At 38.9% G+C, this 24,295-nt stretch overlaps 1 pseudogene across 1 annotated transcript; it reads right to left on the bottom strand.

Moving 5' to 3' along the window:
- Positions 1 to 1,642: 1,642 nt before the first annotated feature.
- Positions 1,643 to 23,703, bottom strand: LOC308264076 (large ribosomal subunit protein uL11-like; annotated as a pseudogene). The gene is made up of 4 exons: positions 23,594 to 23,703; positions 14,179 to 14,252; positions 6,533 to 6,686; positions 1,643 to 2,014 (listed from the first exon to the last, which is right to left on the bottom strand). The product of its transcript is annotated as a large ribosomal subunit protein uL11-like (transcript).
- Positions 23,704 to 24,295: the final 592 nt, after the last annotated feature.

Genomic DNA, 24,295 nt, shown 5'->3' with positions numbered 1-24,295 from the left:
CAAAATAAGGATGTTAAAACCGAGACTATTGCTCGTTTTTGATGGATCTTGTTTTAGCATGATATTGCTTAGAAGCAAAACAAGGCTTAAATGAATAGAGAAGAGCATATGGAAAGCTGCAATCTCCTTGTTTTCATTTAGCAAACTGTACATCTCCTTAAAATGAAGTCTGAGCAAACAGTATGCTGGAGAGAAAGACACAACATCCCACCTTGTCAAAGTAAGTAGAGTTTTCTTGTCATTCCCAGAGCAGCAAAAGTAATGTCTTCACCAAAACATTTCCGACATTCTGACACCCTGTTTGTCTTCCCATCAAGGCTTAATGTCAGTCGCAGAAGGGATTATTCAAGAAAAACAGAGAAGCTGGGCATTGTGGCCCACACTTGTAATCTCAGCATTTGAGAGGCTGAGACAGGAGGATCATGGTTCAAGGACAGCCTCAGCTACTTAATTTTACAACTCAGTGAGATCCTGTTTCAAAATAAGAAATAAATAGGGCTGGGTTTTTAGCTCTACCTGGTAGAATGCCCCTGGGTTCCATCCCCAGTACAAAAAAAAAAAAAAAAAAAAAAAAAGAGGGATCACACTGGACTTGGGAAGGAGATGCCAGGAACAAGAGGGATTTTTTGTTTTGTTTTTGTGGCACTGGGGATTGAACCCAGAGGCATTCCACCTCTGAGCTACATGCCCAGTCTTATTTTTATTTTAAAACAGGATCTTGCTAGGTTGATGAGAATCTCACTACTTGCTGAGGTTGTCCTCCAACCTGAAATCCTCTGGTCTCAGCCTCCCAAGTACTAGGATTACAAGCATGCACCACCATGCCCTGCTTATTTTGCTTTGTTTTGTTTTTAAGCTAGAAGACCTTGATGTATTCCTATAGTCTAGCCAAGCAACAAATCAGGACCAGAGTGTTGAATATATTTTAGAGCATAGTGCCTATAGGACTAGCATACGAAGACTGTACATGTTGATTCCCTGTATCTGTGGGTTCCATATCTATGGATCGAACCACTGCAGTTGAAGATACATCTTTTAATTGTGTCTGTAGTGAACAGTATACTTTTTTCATTTTTATTCCCTAGATAATACAGCATAAAAACAATTTATAGATAATTTTCATTGTGTTATATATCACAAGTAATCTAGAGATGACTTAACATGTAAAGGCTAGAAGCCAGCCTGGTGTGGCATGCCTATAGTCCTATAATCCCAGTACTTGGAGGCCTAGACAGAATTACAGTCTCAAGGTTAGCCTTTTTTTTCCCTTCCTTCCTTCCTTCCTTTCTTTTTTTTTTTTTTTTTTTTTTTTTTTTGCGGGTCTGTGGATGGAACCCAGGGGCGTTCAACCTCCAAGCTACACCCCCTGCCCTGTTTTTTATTCTTTATTTTGAAACCAGGTCTCACTGAGTTGCAGAGGGCCTCACTAACTAGCTGACGCTGTCTGCGAACCACGATATTCCTGTCTCAGCCTCCCAAATGCTGGGATTACAAGTGTACGCCACCATGCCCGGCAGCCTTTCTTTTCTTTTCTTTCTTTCTTTCCTTCTTTCTTTATTTCCTTCTTTCTTTCTTTCTCTCTTTCTTTCTTTCTTTTGTTGGTTATCAGATGATCCTTTATTGAAATATTTTTCTTTGTACTTTAACTTGCTGGGCACTCTACTGCACCACTTTTGATGTCATCTATAATATAGTGAGGGTGGTGGCCATCAACATTGCAGCACACCAACTGGGAATCCCCAGGATCTCTTTGATGGTTACAGAAAGTTATCTGGCTAAATATGGGTATCGCATCTTTTAGGCAGTGTTGACAATCACATCAGAAGTGATACTTCCACTGTGTTTAATGTTTTTCTGCTTCTTTTTGTCTCTTGGCTGCTTCTGGAAGCTTCGATGACCAGGGCAGAGGCAGAAGGTACCATTTCAATCTGGGCTTGCTGTTCTGAATCATCAGCTTCATTGTGATCCCTAGGACCTTCCATATACTGGTTTCCTTGGCAATGTCATGACCAGCCTTTTTAAATTTTTTTAATTTAAAAAAAAATTAAATTTTTTATTAGTGCATTGTAGTTATGCATCTTAATAGGATACAAGATGGTAGAGACAAACATGCACACATCACCCAATTAACCCTTACCCACTTCCCACCCTATTCCCTCCCCCTTCCTCATTCTTATTCTTGGCTTAGTGATTGTCTTTGATATTTTTGTTACATATCAGAGTACATCATGTGCATTAGAAAATTTCCCTCTTCCTCCCTCCCATCCCATCAGGTTGCCTTACTTGCTCATTTATATAATCTCCTTTATCTAGAGTTCCTCCTATGACTTATTTCGCATATTAGGGAGAGCATCCGATTTCTTATTTTTTGTGACTAACTAATCTTACTTAGCATAATGTCCTCCAGTTCCATCCATTTCCCTGTTAATGATGTGATTGTGTTTTTCATTATGGATGATTAAAATTCCATTGTGTACGTATCCCACAGTTTTGAAATCCATTTATCTGTTGATGGACATCTTGGCTGATTCCATAGTTTGGCAATGGTGAATTGTGCAGCTATGAACATAGATGATATGCATGCATCAGTTTGGTAGTTTGTTTTCCTTTTTTTTGGGTAGATACCCAGAAGTGGTATTGCTGGATCATATGGTAAGTTAATTCCCATTCTTCTGAGTATCCTCCATATTGTTTTCCAAAGTGGTTGCACTAATTTGCAATCCCACCAACAATGTTTTAGAATTCCCACTTCTCCACATCCTCACCAGCATCTGTTGTTATTTGTGTTTTGAATAATTGCCATTCTAGGTGGAGTCAGGTAAAATCTCAGGGTAATTTTTATTTGTATCTCTCTGATTGCTAATGATGTTGAGCATTTTTTCATGCATTTATTGGCCATTTGAATTTCTTTGTTTTTGAAGTGTCTACTTAATTCACTAGCTCATTTTTTGATTGAGTTATTTGTTTTCTTAGTGGTGAATTTCTCAAGTTTTTTGTATATTCTAGATATTAGTCCTCTATCATAGGAGTAGTTGGAAAAAATCTTCTCCCATTTTGTTGGCTCTCGGTTGAGGTTCTTGATGGTTTCCTTTGTGTACAAAAGTTCTTCAGTTTCATGCAATCCCATGTATTGATTTGATTCACCTTTTAGTTTCTTGTGCCTCTGGGGTCTTATTGAGAAAGTTTTTATCTGTACCTATGTGTTGCAGTGTTGGACCTATGACTTCTTCAAGGAGCCTCAAGGTCTCTGATCTAATTTCCAAGTCTTTGACCCATCTTGAATTGATTCTTGTGCAAGGTAAGAGAGTGGAATTAATTTTCATTTTCTGAATATAGTTAACCAGTTTTGCCAACACTACTTGTTGAATAGACTATCTTTTTTCCAGTGAATATTTTTGGCCCCTTTGTCAAAAATCAATTGGCTGTGTGTGGATTTCTATCTGAGTCTTCTATTCTGTTCCATTGATCTATGTATCTGTTTTTGTGCCAGTACCATGCTGTTTGTATTACTATGGCTTTGTAGCATACTTTAAATCAGTTATTGTGATGCCTCCTGCATGATTTTTGTTGATGAGAACTACTTTGGCTAGTCTGGGTTTTTTCTTGTTCCAAATGAATTTAAAGACTGATTTTTCTGTCTAAGAAATGATCTTGGTAATTTAATGGGTATTGCACTGATTCTGTAGATCACTTTTGGAAGTATGGCTATTTTGATTATATTTATTCTGTTTATCCATGAACATGGAAGATCTTTCCATTTTCTAAGGTCTTCTTCGATTTCTCTTTTCAATGTTTTATAATTTTATTTGTAGGGGTCTTTTATCTCTTTGGTTAAGTTTATTCCTAAGTATTTTATTGTTTTGGGATAGAACCCTGAGTGGAAGTGTTTTCTTGATTTCTTTTTCAGTGGATTTATGGTTGGTATACAGAAAAGCTTCTGATTTTTTTAAAGATTTATTTTGTATCCAGACACTTTGTTGAATTTGTTGATCAGTTCTATAAGCCTTTTGGTTGAGTCTGTTGGGTCTTCTAAGTGTAGTATTATTTTATCTGCAAATAGTGAAAGGGTTCTTCTTTTCCTCTTTGTACTCCTTTGATTTCCTTTTCTTGCCTTATTGCTCTGGCTAGAGTCTCAAGTACTATATTGAAGAGAAGTGGTGATAATAAACATCCTTGTCTTGTTCCTGTTTTGGGGGGAAATTCTAAAAGCTTTTTCCAATTTAATATGATTTTGGCTATGGGCCTACTGATCTGGTCTAAACAGAGTTCTCTAAGTTTTCTGTACCTGTGTATTGACCTCTTGCTCTGTGTTTGGAAAATTTTCTGATATTACTTCTTTGAAAAGATTGTTGATCCCTTTGGTTCCACCTTCTTTCCCCTCCTCTATGCCAATTTTTCTTAGATTAGCTCTTTTAAAATGGGCCCATAGTTTTTAGTGTCCCATTTATGCTGTGGCATTGTTTTTTCTAAGTTATATACTATGCATTCATTTTTGGAGTGATCATCTTGTAGGAGTGAGATTCTATTCTCCATGGGGTCTAATCTATTGTTTAGAGTTTGAATTGATGCCTTCACTTCAATGTTTGTATCCTTTATTTTTTTCAGACTCTCTCTAAATTCTTTTCAGAAGTGCTGTATTATTTCTACAGTTACATTCCTGATTTGACCTTCTAGAGATTTCTGAAATTCTGTGTTGTCAGGTTCTGTTATTGTGATGTTGTGAGAGCTCATTGCTTCCTTGTTATTCCTCTTTCTCCTAATTTCAGAAGGTTGTAAGGAGGGAAATGAAGTCATAAATGGAAGAATAGGGTAAAGCCTCAGAGAGGATCAAATAGAATGAGAGTATGAGTTTGCTAAGTTAGTATATACTAGAGATGAAAGATTGTGAAAATTTAGTAGTATTATATTAACCAGTGTAGTTTCTGGTATAGAGATATGAAGTAGATAAAATACAAGCCAAGGAAGAGAGAAGAAGAGGAAGAAAAAATTAGAAAAAAGAAAAAAAAGATAGAGAATAGAAGAAAGTAGGTATGTACAAGGGCAGAAGCTTGGGAGAGGGTTTGGGAAGAGGGTAAAAAAGAAAACAAACCAGGAATACATACTCACACACACAAAAAGAACAAAAAACCAAAACAACCCTAATGACAAATTAATACAACTCTACAAATAAATGACCATTTAGCAGACAGGGACTCTGCAGTCTCTCTGTGTGCTGATACCAAGTGTCACTGGCACCTTTCTGCTGTAAGCCTGGTTCTCTGAGTCTTTCTCAGTCTATGCAGATGGTCAGTGTCAATGGGGCTGGATCTAGTGTTAAGCACAGGTCACCCTTTATGCTTTCCACAGATTTGGAGACTTGGTCTCTCCCTGCCTCCATAGGTGGCATATGCATAAGACCAAATTCAATGTAAGAGTCTCTGTTCTCCACAGCTAGAGCTGGTCTGGTCTGACTTCTCCCCATTCACCATGATTGGGTAGTCTGTGGTGATCCCAGAGATCCTAATAGTTGGGTCTAGTGTTAAATGTAGGTCACACCCCACTCTTTCCACTGATCAGAGGCTGAGTCTGTCTAAGCCTCTGCTATGTTCAACAACAGACTCTATCCCCACCTTCTCCAAGTTGCACCACAAAGTTTTAGGCCCAGGGAGTTTATTGCAGTTGTGCAAGTTCCTGGGGGCACTGTGCTGAGTGTTCTTCTGTGGGAATCATGACTTCACTTATGATATTATTGAGTGTAGCTCTGGATCTCTCGAGGGTTTGGTCAGCTCAGCTGCCACTGCTGCAAGTTGTAGACCTCACCCCTTCTTTCACTGGGTTGAACTGCAAAGTCTCAGACCCAGGGCGTTTATTGTGGCTGCGTGAGTCCCTGGGGGTGCCACACTGGGCCTTCTCCTGTAGGGATTGCAGCTTCACTTAAAGTTTTGGTGCACATCGGTCTGGATCTCTGGAGTGCATGGTGGGCTTCGCTGCCACTGCTGCAAGTTGTAGCTGGTGTTGCTCAGAAGAAACTGATGACTTAAAATTCTGATGATCTACAGCTGCTTACTTCACATCCTTGGATGTTTTCCTGGTCATCCTTGGATTCAGGTGCAGTGAGGCAAGATGGCACCCTCGGCCACGAGATGGGCATGTTACTTTTCTGGTGTTGAGCTCCACTTTGGATCCCTGGAGGGCATGGTGAGCTCAGCAGCCACTACTGGAAGTCGTAGCCATTGTTTGCACAATGGAAAAACTGATGGCTTACAACTACGATGGTGTGCAACTGCTCACTTCAGGTCCTTGGTGGTGTTGTGAGGCAAGATGGTGCGCCGCAGTGCCTGCTGCCACAGATGGGCGGGTTTCTTTGCTATTCTCTGATTGGTTCTTCTAAACTTCTTTTAACCTGTCTCTTGTATCTATCATTTTTATTCCTATACTGATAATATTTCTGACTTTGTAGAACACTGTTTTTGAGGCAATAGAGATCAGGTGTCAGCAGAACTGGTATGTGCTACTTCCCTTGTCACCATCTTCCCACAAGTCCATCACCAGACTCTTTTGGAGATAGTCCCAGGGGCCGATCTTGGGGGCCAGGGCAGACTGGCACAGACCACCGACCTTGCCACCAGTGCACCTCAGGTACATAACTTTGACTTCATTGGGGTTGGACTTAGGTGACACGGTGGAGGAGATTGGTGTCCATGAACCTGGATTCAGGATGACTGAAAAAGTTACACCTTGATTTCCTCTGAGCTCAAAAGCCTGCTTGCTTGCTTGCTTGTTTTCTCTCTCCCTTCCTTCCTTTCTTCCTTCCTTCCTTACTTTTCTCCTCCTCTTCCTCTTCCTCCTCTTCCTCCTCCTTCTTCTCTTCCTCCTTCTTCTTCTCTTCCTCCTCTTTCTTTCTTTCTTTCTTTCTTTCTTTCTTTCTTTCTTTCTTTCTTTCTTTCTTTCTAAGTATTGAATCCAGGGGCATTTTACCTCCAAGCTATACCCCTAACTCTTTTTATAAATGTTTTAAATTTTGAAACAGAGTGTTGCTAAATTGCTGAGAGTATTACTATACCTCGGGGTTCTATCCCAAGAAGTAAAGAAAGAAAGAAGAAGGAAGGAAGAAAAGAAAGAAGAAACCTGGGAAGGGTATTGCAAAGGAATGACTAGAGAAAGAATGGTTAAGGGGTACAGGCATGCAGTGGAAGGGGAAGAATAACTTCTAATGTTCTATAGCACTGTAGTTGAATATTTCAAAATATCAAGTAGATAGTATTTTGAATGTTTCCAGTACACACAATAATAAATGCCTGAGGTGATAAGTATGTCAATTACCTTGACCTAATCATCACACATTATATACCTGTATTGAAATGTCATATCCACTACTTTAAAATATGCACAATTACTGTGTGTTGATTAAAAATAAAATTATATTAAAAGGAGGTATAGGAGAGGATATATATAAATTATATGCAAATTCTACATCATTTTATACCAGAGGCCTGAGCATTCATGATCTTGTTATCTGTGGGGTTTCTGGTCCAAGCCCCCATGCAAACAGAGGAATGACTTGTTTTTCTACATTCCTTCCCTGTTCCTACCCTTCCCTTCTGAAAGTACTCTTTAGGAGGAAAAACTGTTAAAGTGCTTATTAAACAAACTTTATGCTTTAAGCTGATTATGAGTTTGGACTTTAAGAAAGGAAATAAGCAGTAGAAGGGATTTTTTAAATCTCTAGAAAAATTTCTGTGGTAAAGATGCTTTTTGAGGGTGGCAGTTCAGGTTGGATATCGGTGTCTGCTGGTAGGCTTATGGTAACTGAGAACACTGAGCTTTTCTTTAAAAAAAATCTTAGCTAAAATGAATAATTGAAAATGCTGAGCCACTAGAACTTCAAAGATTAATTTCTCTGTTAATGGCACAAGGTGATAGAGAGAAACAATCAGGCTAAAGAAGAATAATCAAGCTAACCCAACGGGGGCAATTCATATGATATTCAAAGTTGCTGGGCCAAAGCTTTGATCTTCTTTAGTTTTTTTTTTTTTAGGGAGTTTTAGGTCATTTAAAACTGTAGAGATCTTCCGTCTTGGTAACTTAGAACTGTGTTCTGATATATAGTTTTCTTTTAATCCCTTCAGGTAATAAGATACAAAGTGCTATTTTGGGGCACTGTGAACAGCAGGAGGCTATTTAATGACCAGCGTCAGATATTCCCAAAAGGCCTTGGGCATATTTTTAATATGCTTACTTGAAAGCCCCAAGTCCATTCAGTTATATTAAACTTGGAGGCAGACTTTCTACGTTTGCCAAAGAAAGAACAAGTATGCAACAGGAAGCCATGGCAAAGATAAGACACCTGGCTTCCAAGATAAATTAAATAAGGCAGATGCTATGACTCAAATTTGAATAACACAGAAGGAATAAATTTAACTAAAACTTTTCTTTTTTAGTAGCCAATTCCGCCAGTAACAGATATATTCCCCAAGTTTATAGCTAAGAATACACAGATGAACTAGCTCATATTCTCTTTGTCCATGAAGTTTTCATACCATATATGCTTAATTTATGAAACATCTTCAGGAATACTGAGATTTTTCTGTGGTTGTGAGAACTTCTTGATTCAGAGACTCTAGGTCAGTTATGGCAATTATTGTCATCAACAATTAGTGACAAATCAATGAGTTATGACTATGATCATAACTTACAGAGTTTCTGTCTATATTTATTTAGTTCCTATTATGTCTGAGGCACTGTTTTAGACCCATTTAACTTCGTATTCCTTACAACAGCCCTTGAAAAATAAGTATTATACATCACAATTAATGCTTGAAGAAACAGGTTAAACAACTTAACCAAGAGCTACAAATGCTTAAGTGGTAGATCTAAAATTTTTAGTAAAAGCTGGGCATGGTAATCCTAATACTTGGGAGCTGAGACAGCATTCAGTGAGATTCTCAGCAACCTATTGAGACCCTGTTTCAAAACAAAAAAAATAAAAAGGGTTGGGGTATAGCTTGAAGGCAGAATGCCCCTGAGTTCAATCCCCAGTCTTACACACATACACACACACACACACACAGTAGGAGCATCTTTGAATTCAAAGCCCAAATTCTATCAAATCATTCCATCAAGACTTTTCCAATTTTTATACTGCCAGCATTAGTGGGGTGGAGCGGTTTTTCTCTCTCCAGTGTTATTTATTCAGAAGTAAATTTCCTCCATTTTGCATTAAGATCGGATCTACTGAATATTCTTAATACTATGGAAGTTAAACTGGTGGTAAGAAAAGAAGAGAAAAATCTTGTTGGAAGAGCCCAAAACATCTTCACTACCAGAGGAAACAAAGCCCTCCTGGCACCTAGTGCTGGAACTCCAGTGGGATTAGTCACACACACACAAGTCCCACCTCAGGGCTTCCTGTCTAGGTCTGCAGAAGGACTGTCACCTGGAGCATGAGCTGATACAGGACACCATTGGCTGGCTCTGACTCGTGTTTTGCAGGTGCGATGCCTTCGCAAGATTATCTTGTTCAGCAACGCATCAAAACACTACTGTCGGGACTTCCGGAAAGATGGCGACGGAGCAAAACGGGGCTTACGAGCCCCGCTAACAACCAATCTCTATTACCACAAAATCAGCGCCTTTCATAGCCAGAAAACACCATCAGCAGAGAAACAAAAAATGTAATTTTAAGGGACAGAAAAAAGAGAGCTGGAAAAACGAGACACCAGAAACCAGACCGCAGTGCTGCAGCCGGAGCCGTGGCGTGAAGCGGCGGGCGCCATTTTGCAGCACCAGGCTCCAGAGAGGAAGGTAACTCATAACAGAGCTCAGAAACCAGAGAGGAGATACGCCGGCCTCATGCCTGAGAACGCGGCAGCAGCGCCTTACTGCTGGCGGCAGCAGCGAGTTCACCGGACGGCACCAGACCAACGCACGCAAAAGCCCACCAAACTCCAGAGAGGAGCGGCGGACAGCGAGCCGAGGTGAGCCACTGCGGAACAGCTGGGCGGGATTCGGCAGATTTCTCGGCGGCACACGGAGCAGCTAAAGCTCCCAGGGGCTGGGCTCAGCGCACCCTGCAGGGACTCAGAGTGGAGTTCAAAAACAGAAAAGAAATAGGCCAGCCTCACGGCCAAGGGCGTGGCAGCGGCACCATATTGCTACCGGTGGCAGCAGCAGCAAATTCACCGAGTCCACTACAGCTCTATCTGCGCACTCAACAGTGAGTCAAATTGGGGCCCCTAGAGGAGAAATCCCAGTACTGCACTCCCAGGGACTTGACCCAGTGGGGGAGGGGGCGGTGGCAGAAATATTACACCATAGGAGAACGCCCAACCTGGCACCCCCCATGGTCTAAAACAGCCTCGATTGACTCCCTGGGTCTGAGACTCTGCGATACAACCCAGTAAAGGAGTAGTGGGGACTGACATACCACAGACTCGAGATCCACAGCACCTTAAGTGAAGTCGTAGTGACCCAGGGAAGAACACAGAGAAGGCACAAACTTCCGAAATCATGGGAAAGAGGAATAACAATGGAGCAATGAATGTCCACAACCCCACAACATCAGAACCTGATAAAACAGAAATTCAGAGATTTATAGAAGATCAAATCAGGAAAATAACTGTAGAAATAATAGAGGTGTTTCGAAAGGAATTCAGAGAGAGCCAAAGAGAGATAAAGGATGCAATTAATGAAGTAAAGGCCTCAATTCAAGGTACAAACAACCGATTAGACCACATGGAGAATAGAATCTCGCTCCTAGAAGATGATCATTCAAAAAATGAACGCATAGTTTCTAATTTAGAAAAAAAAATACGACAGCAGGAATCTGACATTGAAGAAATATGGGCCCATTTTAAGAGAGCTAACCTAAGAATAATTGGAATAGAGGAGAGAAAAGAAGGTGAAACCAAAGGGATTAACAATCTTTTCAAGGAAATAATAGCAGAAAATTTTCCAAACATAGAGCAAGAGGTTGATACACAGGTACAGGAAACTTATAGAACCCCCGTTAGAGAGGATCAGAGAAGAGGATCCCCACGCCACGTAATTGTCAAAATGACCAATATGGAAGCCAAGCAGAGAATCTTAAAGGCAACAAAAGTAAAGGGCCAAGTGACATTCAGAGGCAAACCAATTAGAATCACTCCAGACTTCCCAAACCAAGTTATGAGAGCCAGAAGGGCTTGGAGTAACATATTCCAAACTCTGAAAGAAAACAACTTCCAGCCAAAAATTTCCTACCCAGCAAAACTTTCTATCAAATTAGATGGGGAAAAAAGAAGCTTCCACGACAAACAGAAACTGAAGGAATTTATGTCTTCAAAACCAGTGCTAGAGAAAATACTCAAAGAGATTAACTACAAAGAAGAAATAGGTAACACACACCAGAACCAGAGCAATAAGATTTTCCATCCAACAGACAACTAAGATTGGTTATCTGTGGAGATTCATTATTTATGTTAGTCTTTTACCTATCTCTAAATTGTATCATTTGCTTTTATTGTTGCTAATTTTAGGATTTCTAGTTGGAATATTAATATACCTTCAGATATTGCATTTGGAAATATTTTATCCCATTCTATCAGTAACTTTTAACTCTGTTTACATTATCTTTGGATATACAATATTTTTTTATTTTTTAGGGAGTTTGTATACTCTTCTGTTGCCTGTGCCATTGAAATCATATCCAAGAAATCACTGCCAATTTCAATGTTGTGAGGTTTTATGACCTAGATTTTCTTCTAAAAGTTTATAGTCTTAAGATTTATATTTAGGTCTTTTATATATTTTGAGTTAATATTTGTATATGGTGTTAGGTAAGGGTCTGATTTTATTCTTTTTCATGTAATTATTATTTTTCAACAATATTTAGTTAAAAGATTATTATTTCCTCCACCAAATGTTCGTGGAAACCTTGTCAAAAATAACTTGACAATATATGGAAGAATTTATCTCTAAGCTTTTATTTAACTCCAATAGTTTATATATCTACCTTTAGAACAGTACTATACTGTTTCAATTATTGTAGCTTTATATGGTTTGAAATCAGAAAATATACATCTTCTAGCTTTGTTCTTCTTCGAGATTGTTTTGGGTATCTAGAGTCCATATTCCATACCAGGGGATATTTTTTCTGAAAAATAAATAAATAAATGTATGATAGCTTCACCTAAAAAAAAAAAAAAAAGAAAAGAAAAAAATATTCTCTGGTAAGAAAGAAAGCAAAAAGAAATATTGAACTGTTATCTTTTAGTCATCAAAAGCTTGGTATCAGACAAATGAAACTGTTTTGTGAGATTATCATCCTTAATATTGGATAAATTGCTATAAAACTAGATGTCAACCACAAAGCCAAGCATGGGAAGGAGGGATGGGGAGGGAACCGGGTGGGGATCGGGTAGGGGCTAACTGGGCGATGTGTGCATGTATGTCTACAAAAGTATTTTCTTTATACCATTATTATGTATGAATACATTGCACCAATAAAAAATATAAAATATTAAAATTAAAAAAAAACACTACTGTCATTCCTATCTTCATATTACCAGTGAGTAACTTGCTCCAGGTCACTATATATTTATTGGAAGAACAGGGATTAGAATTTATAGCACCTAAGATCAAAATACTGTAATTGTTTATATGATACTTGGAAATTCTTTAGGTTAGTTTTGTCAAATGTCTCAATGTAGTATAATTCTTAAACATCCTAAGTTATGTATAATTAAAATAGAAAAATATTAATATTTGCAGCTAATTTACCTTTTTATATAAACTAGAGGACTTCAATGATTTCTTTTAAACACCACCATTCTCTTCTGTTTGCATTTCAAATATATCTTCTTTTGTATCAGAAAAATGTGTGAATAGCAACAAACGTGAGAAACTGAACACAACCCTGTTTGGTATCCACAAGCTGCTTTATCTATTTCCCATTGTTCTAGGTAAGAACCTGTCTTAGTTCTTCAAAAGCTGTCTAGAGATATCCTACCACCTAAATGGCCTGGCACAAGTTTGTCCTTACTAGATAGCACTCTAAGTTCTTGCTTAAAGCATGGTTGTAAAAAACAGATATTAAAAGCACAAACTGCCAGAATTAAAGCCTACCTTCTACCTCTTATAAGCTCTGCAATATTGGGCAGGTTATTTATCCTCCCCAAGCTTTGCTTCCTTATTAAAGGAGAGACAAACCAGAAGCGGTGGCCTACGCTTGTAATACTGGTACTTGGGAGGCTGAGACAGGAGGATCACAGGTTTGAGGACTCAGCAAATTAGCAATAACTTGTTTCAAAAAATAATAATAATAATAATAAGGCTGGGGAAACCGGGTGTGGTGGTGCACGCTTATAATCCCAGTACTTGAGAGACTGAGACAGGAGGATCCCAGGTTTACAGCCAGCCTCAGTTACTTGGTGAGGCTCTCTGCAACTGAGACCCTGTTTCAAAATAAAGAATAGAAAATAAGGCTGGGGGTGTAGCTTGGAGGTAGAATGCCCCAGGTTCAATCCTCAGTACCACACATATACACAAACAAAATAGGGCTGGGAGTGTAGTTCAGAGGTATAATGTCCCTGGGTACAATACACACACACACACACACACACACACACACACACACACACACACACACACAAAGTATTTAATGTAGTGCCTGGCTTGCAACAAGGCTTAACAATGTTATTTGATGTTATTTACTATTCTAAAAGTGTTTTTTCTCCACCTTAAATTATAAAGTCTAGTTAGATGCTAATCATACCAAATAAGGGGCTGTGTCTTTGCCTTAGGGGTCTGCTAAATAAATCTGGGAAATAGTACTATAAATGGACATTTAACATTTGATTTATTTTATTAGCAAGTCCATGTAGTTATAGGGAGAGAAGGGAAAAGATGGTCAATAAGTAATTCTGGGAGGCTTGATAAAATATTTACTCTTTTCCATATAACCTTGTTAAACTAGCAAGCACCGTTTTTAAGTCTTGTTAACAGTAAAGGTACATTCAAGATCATGAAGAATTTGTATGCGTGGAGACTTTTTAATAATACCCTGCTTGTTGTTGGTTTTCAAAAACTAATTATTAACACAACAGAAATTTTGAATTCTTATGGAATTAATTTTTCTTCTTAGATGTGACTTGAAAATAGCTTAAGCCATCTGCACAGAGAGTTAAGGGGGAAAATAAGCACACATAGCTGCTTACTTACCTGGTGTTAACACCCAGTAGAAAGGACTGAATGGACTGGGTGCACAGTAGGGGATCAGGATGAGGGGCAACTTCCTGATTCAGAGAGAACTTTTTGCAAGGGTATCGTTAAACATCACTGCCATGAGGTGGCAGTCAGCACTATAGATCTCATTTTGTTGATAGGTTGTTCGGTAATATGATAAAACACTGATGATATAATAGGTAAGTTCTATCTTGACGCAGGTTTCTTATATTTGATAATATTATACAAGGGTTTTGTTTGGGTTTTGGTGCAGAAATAGAACCCAAGGTCTCCAGTTCCAGGCAAGGACTCTATGCTGAGCTACCCCTGTAACCCCACTGCAGGTGTTCTTTGATTCAGGGTCACATACCTTATACATGCCACAGGAGAGAAGCAGAGATTTTTGGCCTCAGAGATGAAGAACCAAATTCCACATTATGCCCTAAATGTTTTCTATATACACTTTGTCTCCTTGTTTCTTTTGTACTTAACCTCTTTGCCACTTGAGCATCTAGCAGAACTCTCCCCATCTGATGGATAAACTGAGTGCCTTATTTACTATCCGTAGTTATTCTTCTTTCCAGCAGGAGGAGCACGATGATTTAGCTGCTGTCAGGCTCCTTTAATTTACAAAACACACAAAAAGACTTTAGCAACAATAAAAAAAAGTTTGGAAATAGTAAAAGTTCGGGCAAGTTGTTTTGTTCTTACTGATATTAATCTTATTAAATAAATAAAGTGAATTGAAAAATCTGTGGAACAGATTCCATTTCTGATGAGGAAGGCAGTGTGAAGAAAAATAAACACAAAACAATAGAAACACAAAACAGAATAGAACAAACTGAATTTAGGTGGAGAAATTTGGATCCTAATATTGTCACCCACCAGCTAGGTAATTTCTTACTGAGTTATTGAGCTTTCCTAGTATATAATTTGCTTATGAGTAAAATTAGAGAATTGTGATAGATATTCTGAAAGGCCTCTTACGACTCTATCTTGATGTGCTAAGATGAACAAAATCCAACATCCCCAGTAGACAACTTACTAAAAGATGGTCATGAACCTGTCACTATGATTCAATGCTTCAGTATTTAAAAATGGTATAATTCTACCCAGAGGACTTTCAGATGAATAGAAGTGAAATAATATGAAATAGAAATGGAAGTATTTTGGACCAGAAAAAGGCAATAGTGAGTTCTAAATGAGTATAAAAATCGAGATAAGCAACTGAAGTAACTTACCAAGAAATACACAGCAAAAAAATGAACCATTTGAAACCTAAAGAACTAGTCACAAAACTTATCCCTTTCAGCATATTATTTATTTATTTATTTACTTATTTATTTATTGTGGTACTGGGGTTCCTGGAAGCCCTTTTATCTCCGGGCTACACTCCCAGACCTATTTTATATTTTTATTTGGAAACAGGGTCTCTTAAGCCAGCACAGCAGACTTCGAACCTGCGCCATCCTCCTGTCTCCGCCTCCCAAGTGCGGGAATTACAAGCGTGCGCCACCACGCCCGGCAGCATATTTTATTTTTTAAATTTTTTGCAGTACTGGGGGTGGATCCCAGGGGGATTGTACCTCTGAGCTACACCCAGCCTTATTTTTTAGTCTTTTTAGTTTTGAAGTAAGGTCTCAATGAGTTGCAAATGGCCTCACTAAGTATCTGAGGCTGTCTACCAACTGCGATCACCTGGTTTCCATCTCCTGAATACTGGGATTACAAGTGTGTACATATTACAGCATATTTTTATTTATGTCAATTTTTAATATTTACATTTTTCTTTATGAAATATAATACAGACTTTCATTTATGAAATTGGTGGAGTGACACCAGACTTGCTCTCCTATTGTAAAAAACTAAAACCCCCAACTAAATACGTGAAACAGCTATTGTTAGGCACTAGATAACAGAAGTGCATGCATGCAGCCTCTGAGCGGAGGAAACAAACAAGCTGAGTCCTGCAATAACCCTGTGTTTCTACTTAGAAACATCTAGACCAGGATGTAGGGGGTAGAGTTTGGAGTTGGGAAAAGCTGAGGTTGCTGGAACTTAGGTAGAATAGTAGAGAGAAGAGACATACCAACCCCCCCCCCCGCAACAAAACCACTTCAAATATGAATGGGGTCATGTCACGGTTGGATATAGAATGCCTCCGAAAGAGCTCATGTATGAAGCAACGGGGTGATATGGTTAAGTCAGGAGGATTGAAATCTCATGGGTGGTAACCTAGGCAGGTAAGGTGTGACTGGGGAAGGGGGGTTCCTTGGGGTGTGTCCTTGGGGATTTTATATGGGCTCTGACCCCCTTGCTTGCTTGCTTGCTAGAGTCTCTCTGCTTCTGGCCTCCGTGCTGTGAGGAGTGGAGTCCCCCATGCTCTCCCTCTCTCTGCTTCCCATTCCATGCTCTGAGATCCAGGCACTGGCCTCACATGGACTGAACCCAGAATCTCTGAGAAAACCATGAGAAAATAAATCTTCCTTCCTTTAAGTGGTGTGGTCGGGTTTACTGGGATTCCACAGTGAGAACGCTAAGACAGGTCCCCTTGAGTTGAGTGTTGAATTCCAATCTCCACATGCAGAAGCTGAATCCTCCATGAGGTCAATAAGGAGCTAGAAGGGTGTTGTAAGTAAAACAATTTCCAGAGCTAACATTGGATTGAGAGACATTTGAATTCACATCATTTTAAATGAACATATCTTGTTAAATCACTGGGACACTCATAGAGATGCAAAGGATCACGCATTGGTAGTTGGCTAGACTATCCCTAGAGTAAAGATTACCCTAGACCTAACCAACAAAGCTGGAAGACGAATCTGAAAGGTATCTAGCTGATCTGCAAGTAACCTAAGTGAAATAAACTAGTAACTTTACAGGTATTCTTTTGTGTGTGTGTGTTGGGCAGTCGGTTCTGGAGATTGAATCCAGGTCCTTGTGCATGCTAACCAAGTACTGTACCATTGAGCTATATCCACACCCTCTACTTAATAACTTAATAAAGTGCTACAAAAATTTCATCACTAAACCAAAAAAGACACTAAAAATTTAACTATAAATCGGGTCACTGTAATATTCAGTGACCCAAATCCAATAAAACATAATTATACACAAAAAGAAATAAAATGTGACCCATAATGTAAAAAAATCAATCAATAATAGCAGGATGGGATATGATAATGATAATAAAACTCACAGACAAGAATTTTAACAGAGGTGTTATCAATATAGGCAAAGATTTAAAGGAAAACATGAACATAGTGAGGAAGAAACACACACATATATATGTGTGTATATATCATAAACATGTAAGCACTTGTTATAATATTAGTTAAAATCAGTATGAAGGAAGATCAAAGAAGCATAATTAAAACTTCATGAATTTCTTTTCTGCTTATACATCTGTTTTCAAAGGCAATTATACATTTATACAGCTCAAATAGTTTTTTAGTTGAGGCCCTTATTTAAATAACTACATGAATTTTTATGTTTTGAATTTCACATCAAAGATTCTGGATTAACACACATTTTAGATGCCCATATCATAGATAAGAGAGGTATGTTAAAGTCACTCAGAATGATGTTTTTGTCAACCCTTTGATTACTCACGCTTTTTACTTTATACATTTTGATATTATATTGTTGTATATATACATCTTCTGGTAGATTTTAACTTTTTATCATCATAAAATACTCTTTTTGTTAAATTGGCACTTAATCCCTTTTAATTCTATGTTACATATTCATTATTATCACTCCCATTTTTTTCTTGGTAGAATTCTCTTGACAGATCTATTTCTCTACTTTCAACTTTTTGGCATCGTTTTGTACTAGACATAGCTCTTGTAAATAGAACATAGATCAGTTTGATTCCTTAAAAAGAGCCCTTATCCATTCAGTGTGTGTGTGTGTGTGTGTGTGTGTGTGTGTGTGTGTGTGTGTACACGTGTGCTCATGCGCACATGTGTGTGCTGCTGAGGATCAAAACTAAGGTCTCACACATGCTAGGCAAGCACTCTACCACTGAGTTATCCCCCTGTCCTTTGGTGTAATTACTAATATTTTATTCTTTTTTGTGATACTGGGGATTAAACCCAGGGGTGCTCTACCTCTGAGCTACACCTCCAGCTCTTTATATTTATTTATTTTTTAAACAGGGTCTCACTAAGTTTCCATGCGTTAGCCTCAAACCTGCAATTCTATCTCAGCCTCCTAAGAACTGTGATTAATTTTATTCTTACACCTTCTTTTGTGCTTTTGATTTGTCATACTCATTGGTTTCTTTTTATTACCTCTCTAGTATTTGCTTATTTATTTATTTATTTGTAATTTGTTTTGCCTTTAGTGAGTTAGAAGGTGTAATTTGTAGGGTCTTGGATTCCTGGTTCCTGGCCTTCCTGTTAGTTCTTTAGGAAACTTCTTCCCTGACTCCATGTGGATTCATCTCACTCTGCCCACACCTGCACTACTGCAGAAGTGGAAGGGTGAGTGAGGCTGGCTGGGCAGAGAGCTCACTTGTCCAGACCATAAAAACTGGTTGTAGGAAGCTCACCACTAATTAGAATCTTCCCTGGGGTCACAATGACTACCTTCCTCCACAACAGGACACAACCTTCAGTGTGTTTCTATTCCTCTGCCCCTCAAGACTCACCTGTTTTGTAGGTATTGTTTTGAATTTTATTTTAACTGGCAGTAATTACACATCATAATACAGTGTTCATTTTGACACACTAATACATCATGTAATGATTAGTTCAGGATATTTGAGTTATCTATCATCTCAAACACTTATAATTTCTTTTTCTTTTTTCTGATATCATTTTCATTTGAAACAGGATCACACTAAGTTGCTGAGGGTTTGTTCAGTTGCTGAAAATGGCCTTGAACCTGGGATTCTTCTTTCTCAGCCTCTCAAGTACTGGGATTACAGGCCTTCACCACCATGCCCAGCTCATTTTTCGTTTCTTTATTTTGAATTACATTTTGGGAGGTTGAGTGTGTGTATACTCCCATTACTGAGAATTGAACCCAGAGACATTCTCCCTCTGAGATATACCCTCAGCCCTATTTTATCTTTTACTTTGAAACATGATTTCACTAAGTTGCTGAGGCTGGCTTCAAACCTGAGGTACTACTGTTTCAGCCTCCCAAGTACTGGAATTACAGGTGTGTGCCACCATGCCTGGCTATTTTGTTTTCAATATGCTTATTTCATTTTTGTATTCAATGATGTTATTGTTTTATTCATATTTACTTTTCTTTAAACTTGTCAATATATTTACTGGTTTTTTGTTCAATACTTCTATTTTTTGATAATTTATTGTAGGAATATGTCTTGGAGTTTTTAGAAAGATTGAGTAAGAAATAAAGTTTGTATGCCTTGTTGAATACAAATTTCTTACTCATTTCTTTTAGCAGTACAGGGGCTGGAACCCAGGGGCATTCTACCTCTGAGCTACACCCCTAGTCCAATTTTTTTTTTTTTTTTTTTTTTTTTTTTTTGCGGGTCTGGAGATGGAACCCAGGGGCATTTTACCTCAGAACTATACCCTCTGCCCTATATTTTTTTATCCTTTATTTTGAAACCAGGTCTCACTGAGTTGCAGAAGGCCTCACTAACTAGCTGAGACTGTCCGCGAACCACGATCCTCCGGTCTCAGCCTACCAAATGCTGGGATTACAAGCATGCACCACCATGCCCGGCCCCTAGTCCTATTATTTTATTTTACAAATTTAGAAATATTTATTTAAGAAAATTCATGGAATCTCAAGTTAACAGTAGGAATTTGAAACATTTTGGTCCTTTTAAAATTTATTTTTTATTTTTATGTGAATTATACTGAAAATGTCATCCATTCAGACTGTGCTTGGTGCCCTCTCCCACCCCCGTTGCCCCTCCCCATTTCCCAACAATGAGTGTTCATGTTGACCATGCTACATTCACACTTATACACATATTCTAATGTAGCTCCTCCATTAATCAACCTCAGTCTTCTTCCTCTCCTATACTTACATTTCAGCTTTGCTGAGGTTTCCGCTTCATTATCTGGAGTCCCTCTGGTATTCCTAATACTCCATAGTTTGGGCATATTATAGAAAGCGTATGTCCCTTCTCTTTCTGTGCTCGGCTAATCTCACTTAACATAATGTTTTCCAGGTCTTTCCATCTTCTTACCAAAAAATGATTTTGTTCTTCTTTATAGCTGAGTAGAATTTCATTGTGTGTATTTCCAATAATTTTGCAATCCATTCATCTGTTGATGGAGACATAGGTTGGTTCCATATTTTGTCTATTATGAATTGTGTTTCTATGAACATGGGTATGCATATGTTACTGTAGTTCTCTGGTTTCAATCCCTTTGGGAAGATACCCAGGAGTGGTCTAGCTGGATCATATAGTATATCCATTCCCAATTTTCTTTTTTTTTCCCATTCCCAATTTTCTAAGGAATCTTCAAACTGATATCCAAAGCAGCTAACCTAGTTTGCACTCCCATCAACAGTGTAAAAGAGTTCCTCTTTCCCCACATCCTTGACAGCATTTGTTGTTATTTGACTTAAGATTGCTACTCTGATTGGGGTTAGATGGAATCTCAGCACAGTTTTGATTTGCATCTCCCTGTTGGCTAATGATGTTGAACATCTTTTCATGTATCTATTGGCCATTTGTACCTCTTCTTTTGTTTGTTTGTTTGTTTGTTTGTTTGTTTGTTTTTGGTGGTACTGGGGATGGAACCCAGAGGCTTTCTACCTCCAAGCTATCCTCCCAGACCTATTTTATATTTTATTTGGAAACAGGGTCTCACTAAGTTGCTGAGACCCTCACTAAATAGCTGAGGCTGGCTTCGAACCTGTGTGATTCTCCTGTCTCAGAGTACCTCTTCTTTTGTGAAGTGTCTATTCAGTTCAGTTACCCATTTCTTGATTGGGTTATTTGTTTTGTGAGTGTAGAGTCTTTTGAGCTATTTGTATATTCTGGATATTAGCCCTCTATCAGAGTGGTGGCTAGTAGATCTTCTCCCATTCTGTAGGCTTTCACTTTAGGTTCTTGATGGTTTCCTTTGATGAGAAGAAACTTTTTAGTTTGATGCAATCCCACTTGTTAATTCTTGCTTTAACTTCCTGCGCTTTGGAGGTCGTGTTGAGAAAGTTACTGCCTGTGCCTATATGTTGGAGTGTTGAGCCTGTGCTCTCCTTTAATAACTTTACAGTCTCTGGTCTAATTTCTAAGTATTTGATCCATCTCGAGTTGATTCCTGTGCACAGTGAGAGGTAAGGATTTAGTTCCATCTTTCTACAAATGGATAGTCAGTTCTCCCAGCACCATTGGTTGACAAGGCTGTCTTTTCTCCAGCGTATGAGTTTGGCCCCTTTGCCAAAGATTAACTGACTAATGGTATGTGGGTTTGTTTCTGTATCTTCTATTCTGTTCCATTGGTCTATATGCCTGTTGTTGTGCCAATAGCATGCTGGGTTTTACTACTATTGCTCTGTAGTATAATTTGAAGTCGGATTGTGATGCCTTCTGCATGGTTCTTATTGCTGAGGATCACTTTGGCTATTCTGGGTCTTTTCTGTCTCATTGAGTTGCAAAGAGCCTCACTAAGTAGCTGAGGCTGTCTTAGAACTGCGATCCTCCTATCTCAGCCTCCCAAATGCTGGGATTACAAGCATGCACCACCACGCTCGGCTTCTTACTTATTTTTTACATTTTGATGATTATTTGCCTTTGTATAAAATTTTGTATTATGTTTTTGGTTCAGAATTCCTTTTTCTTACAACTCTGAAGAAATTATTTCATTATCTTTTTGTATTTCATAATGAAGATGGAAAATGTAAACCTGAGTCTTGATCATTTCAGACTATTTAAGATATAAATTAATTAGTTTCAAAGGCTGGGAAACCTTACCTCAATATTTTTTTTTGTGTGTGTGGTCCTGGAGATAGAACCCAGGGGCATTCTACCTCCAAGCTACACCCTCAGCCTTATTTTTTATTCTTTATTTTGAAACAGTGTCTCACTGAGTTGCAAAGGGCCTCACTAAATAGCTGAGGCTGTCCCTGAACCATGATTCTCCTGTCTCAGTCTCCCAAATGCTGGGATTACAAGAGTGTGCCCCCATGCCTGGTACCTCAATATTATTTTTGTGTGGGTCTGGGGATGGAGCCCAGGGGCATTTGGCCTCCAAGCTACATCCCCTGCCCTATTTTTTATTCCTTATTTTGAAACAGGGTCTCACTAAGTTGAGGAGGGCCTCACTAAGTAGCTGAGGTGCAAACTGTGATCCTCTGGTCTCAGCCTCCTAAATGCTGGGGTTACAAGCGTGTGCCACCACGCCTGGCTACCTCAATATTTTTAAGTGTGCCCTTTTTCACTATTCCTGATTTGAACTAAAACTAAAAATTCTATTATTTCTTCTCTCAACAAAAATGTTTATTTATCATTTATTCGTTTTCATTATTATTTAAAATTTATTTTTATAGGCTCATTATTATTATACATAATAGATTCAGAGTGATACATTCATATGCATATAACATAACATTATTTGTTCTGCTTTCCTGCCCATACCTACTCATTTCCTCCTCTCTTCCCTCCCCAATCCTCTTGCACTACTCTACTGGTCTCTCTTCTAGTTTTTATGAGGTCATTTTCTTCTCCTTTTCTATCTGTCTTGTACATATGAAAGAATATATGCAGCCCTTGAAATTCTGAGTCGGGCTTATCTCACTTAGTATGATGTTCTCCAGTTCCATCCATTTTCTTGCAAGTGACACAATCTTGTTCTTTATGGCTGAGTATAAAAACTATTATAAAAGTTCAAATAGAGTGGACTACAGGGTAAAAGCATCTTAAGTCATTCGCATTTGGGGGGAATGCTATGTGAAGAAATGGATATGTGAGGGAAGCTGGATTCTAGGTGAAGAGATGGGTATTCTACCGTGAGGAAGGATCTGTACATAGGTGGCCAGATGACCCTCTGGAGATCATAGTCCTCGGGGGCACCCAGAGGACACCCCTACCTACCAAAGCTGTACAGAACATGCTGGCAAGAGGGCTTTGGCAGAACTAAAACTGGTCAGCAGTGCCTCTGCTCTATAAACCAGGGCTGATGGGCAGAAAGACGATTACAGAATGAGCTTGATAGGAGCCAGAACAATGAAGGCCAGGTGGAAGCACTTAACTGCTAGCAGCCAGGTGGATGCAATTATTGAGAAGAGCCACAAGACTGGAATGACAGCCAAGAGGACTTGACCTAAAGAGGGTTACATAGATGGCTAATTGAACAGGTGACCCTAAGGACAAATTACATGAGAGCCAACATGATGGTGCTCAGTTTGTACCATTGCAGCAAATTGAGGATGAATGACCAGAGGCTAAGAGCATCACTAAAGCAAAAAGCCATACACTTCATCCAAATGCAGGCCTGAATCGCTTTTTAGACCTGGAGCACACTGACTAAAGAGGAGGCCAGGTCTACAAGAAGAATGACCCTGCAACACCATGGCAATCGCCATAGTAATTATTCTTCCAGTCCTTCTCCAAAGGGATGCAGCCACTCACTCAGGCAACAGTACTTGGGAAAGAGGAGTTACAGTAGACAGAACAATAGTGCTCCCAAATTTGTTCAGTCCTAACCTAATCTCTGGAAGCTGTAACTGTGTTCCGTTGCATGTCAAGGAGAATTGTGGTTGCAGATGGAATTTAGGTTGTGTCTTAGTCATCTCCTGCTACTATAACAAAATACCACAAGCTAGGTCATTTATCAACAAAGAAAGAAATGTATTTGTCACAGTTCCAGAGGCTGGAAAGTCCATGATCAAGGCACCGAGAGATTTGGTGTCCAGTGAGAGCTGGGTTCTGCTTCCAGGTGGTACTCTCTTGCTACATCCTCACTGGCAGAAGGGGGCACAAAGGGATGGATGCTATGCCCTCACCTGGCCTAGGGTGCTCCCTTCATAAGGTTGTTAACTGCATTCACAAGGCCTCTGCCCTCAAGACTCAATCACCTCCTGCAGCCATTACCTCTTAATACCAGCACATTGGCAATTAAGTTCCAACATTTAAATTTAGGGGAACACATTCAGATTATAGCAAGTTGCTAATCAG

Source organism: Muscardinus avellanarius (assembly GCF_963383645.1).
Source record: "Muscardinus avellanarius genome assembly, chromosome: 6".
NCBI lineage: Eukaryota > Metazoa > Chordata > Mammalia > Rodentia > Gliridae > Muscardinus > Muscardinus avellanarius.
This window is presented reverse-complemented; position numbering and strand designations above follow the sequence as displayed.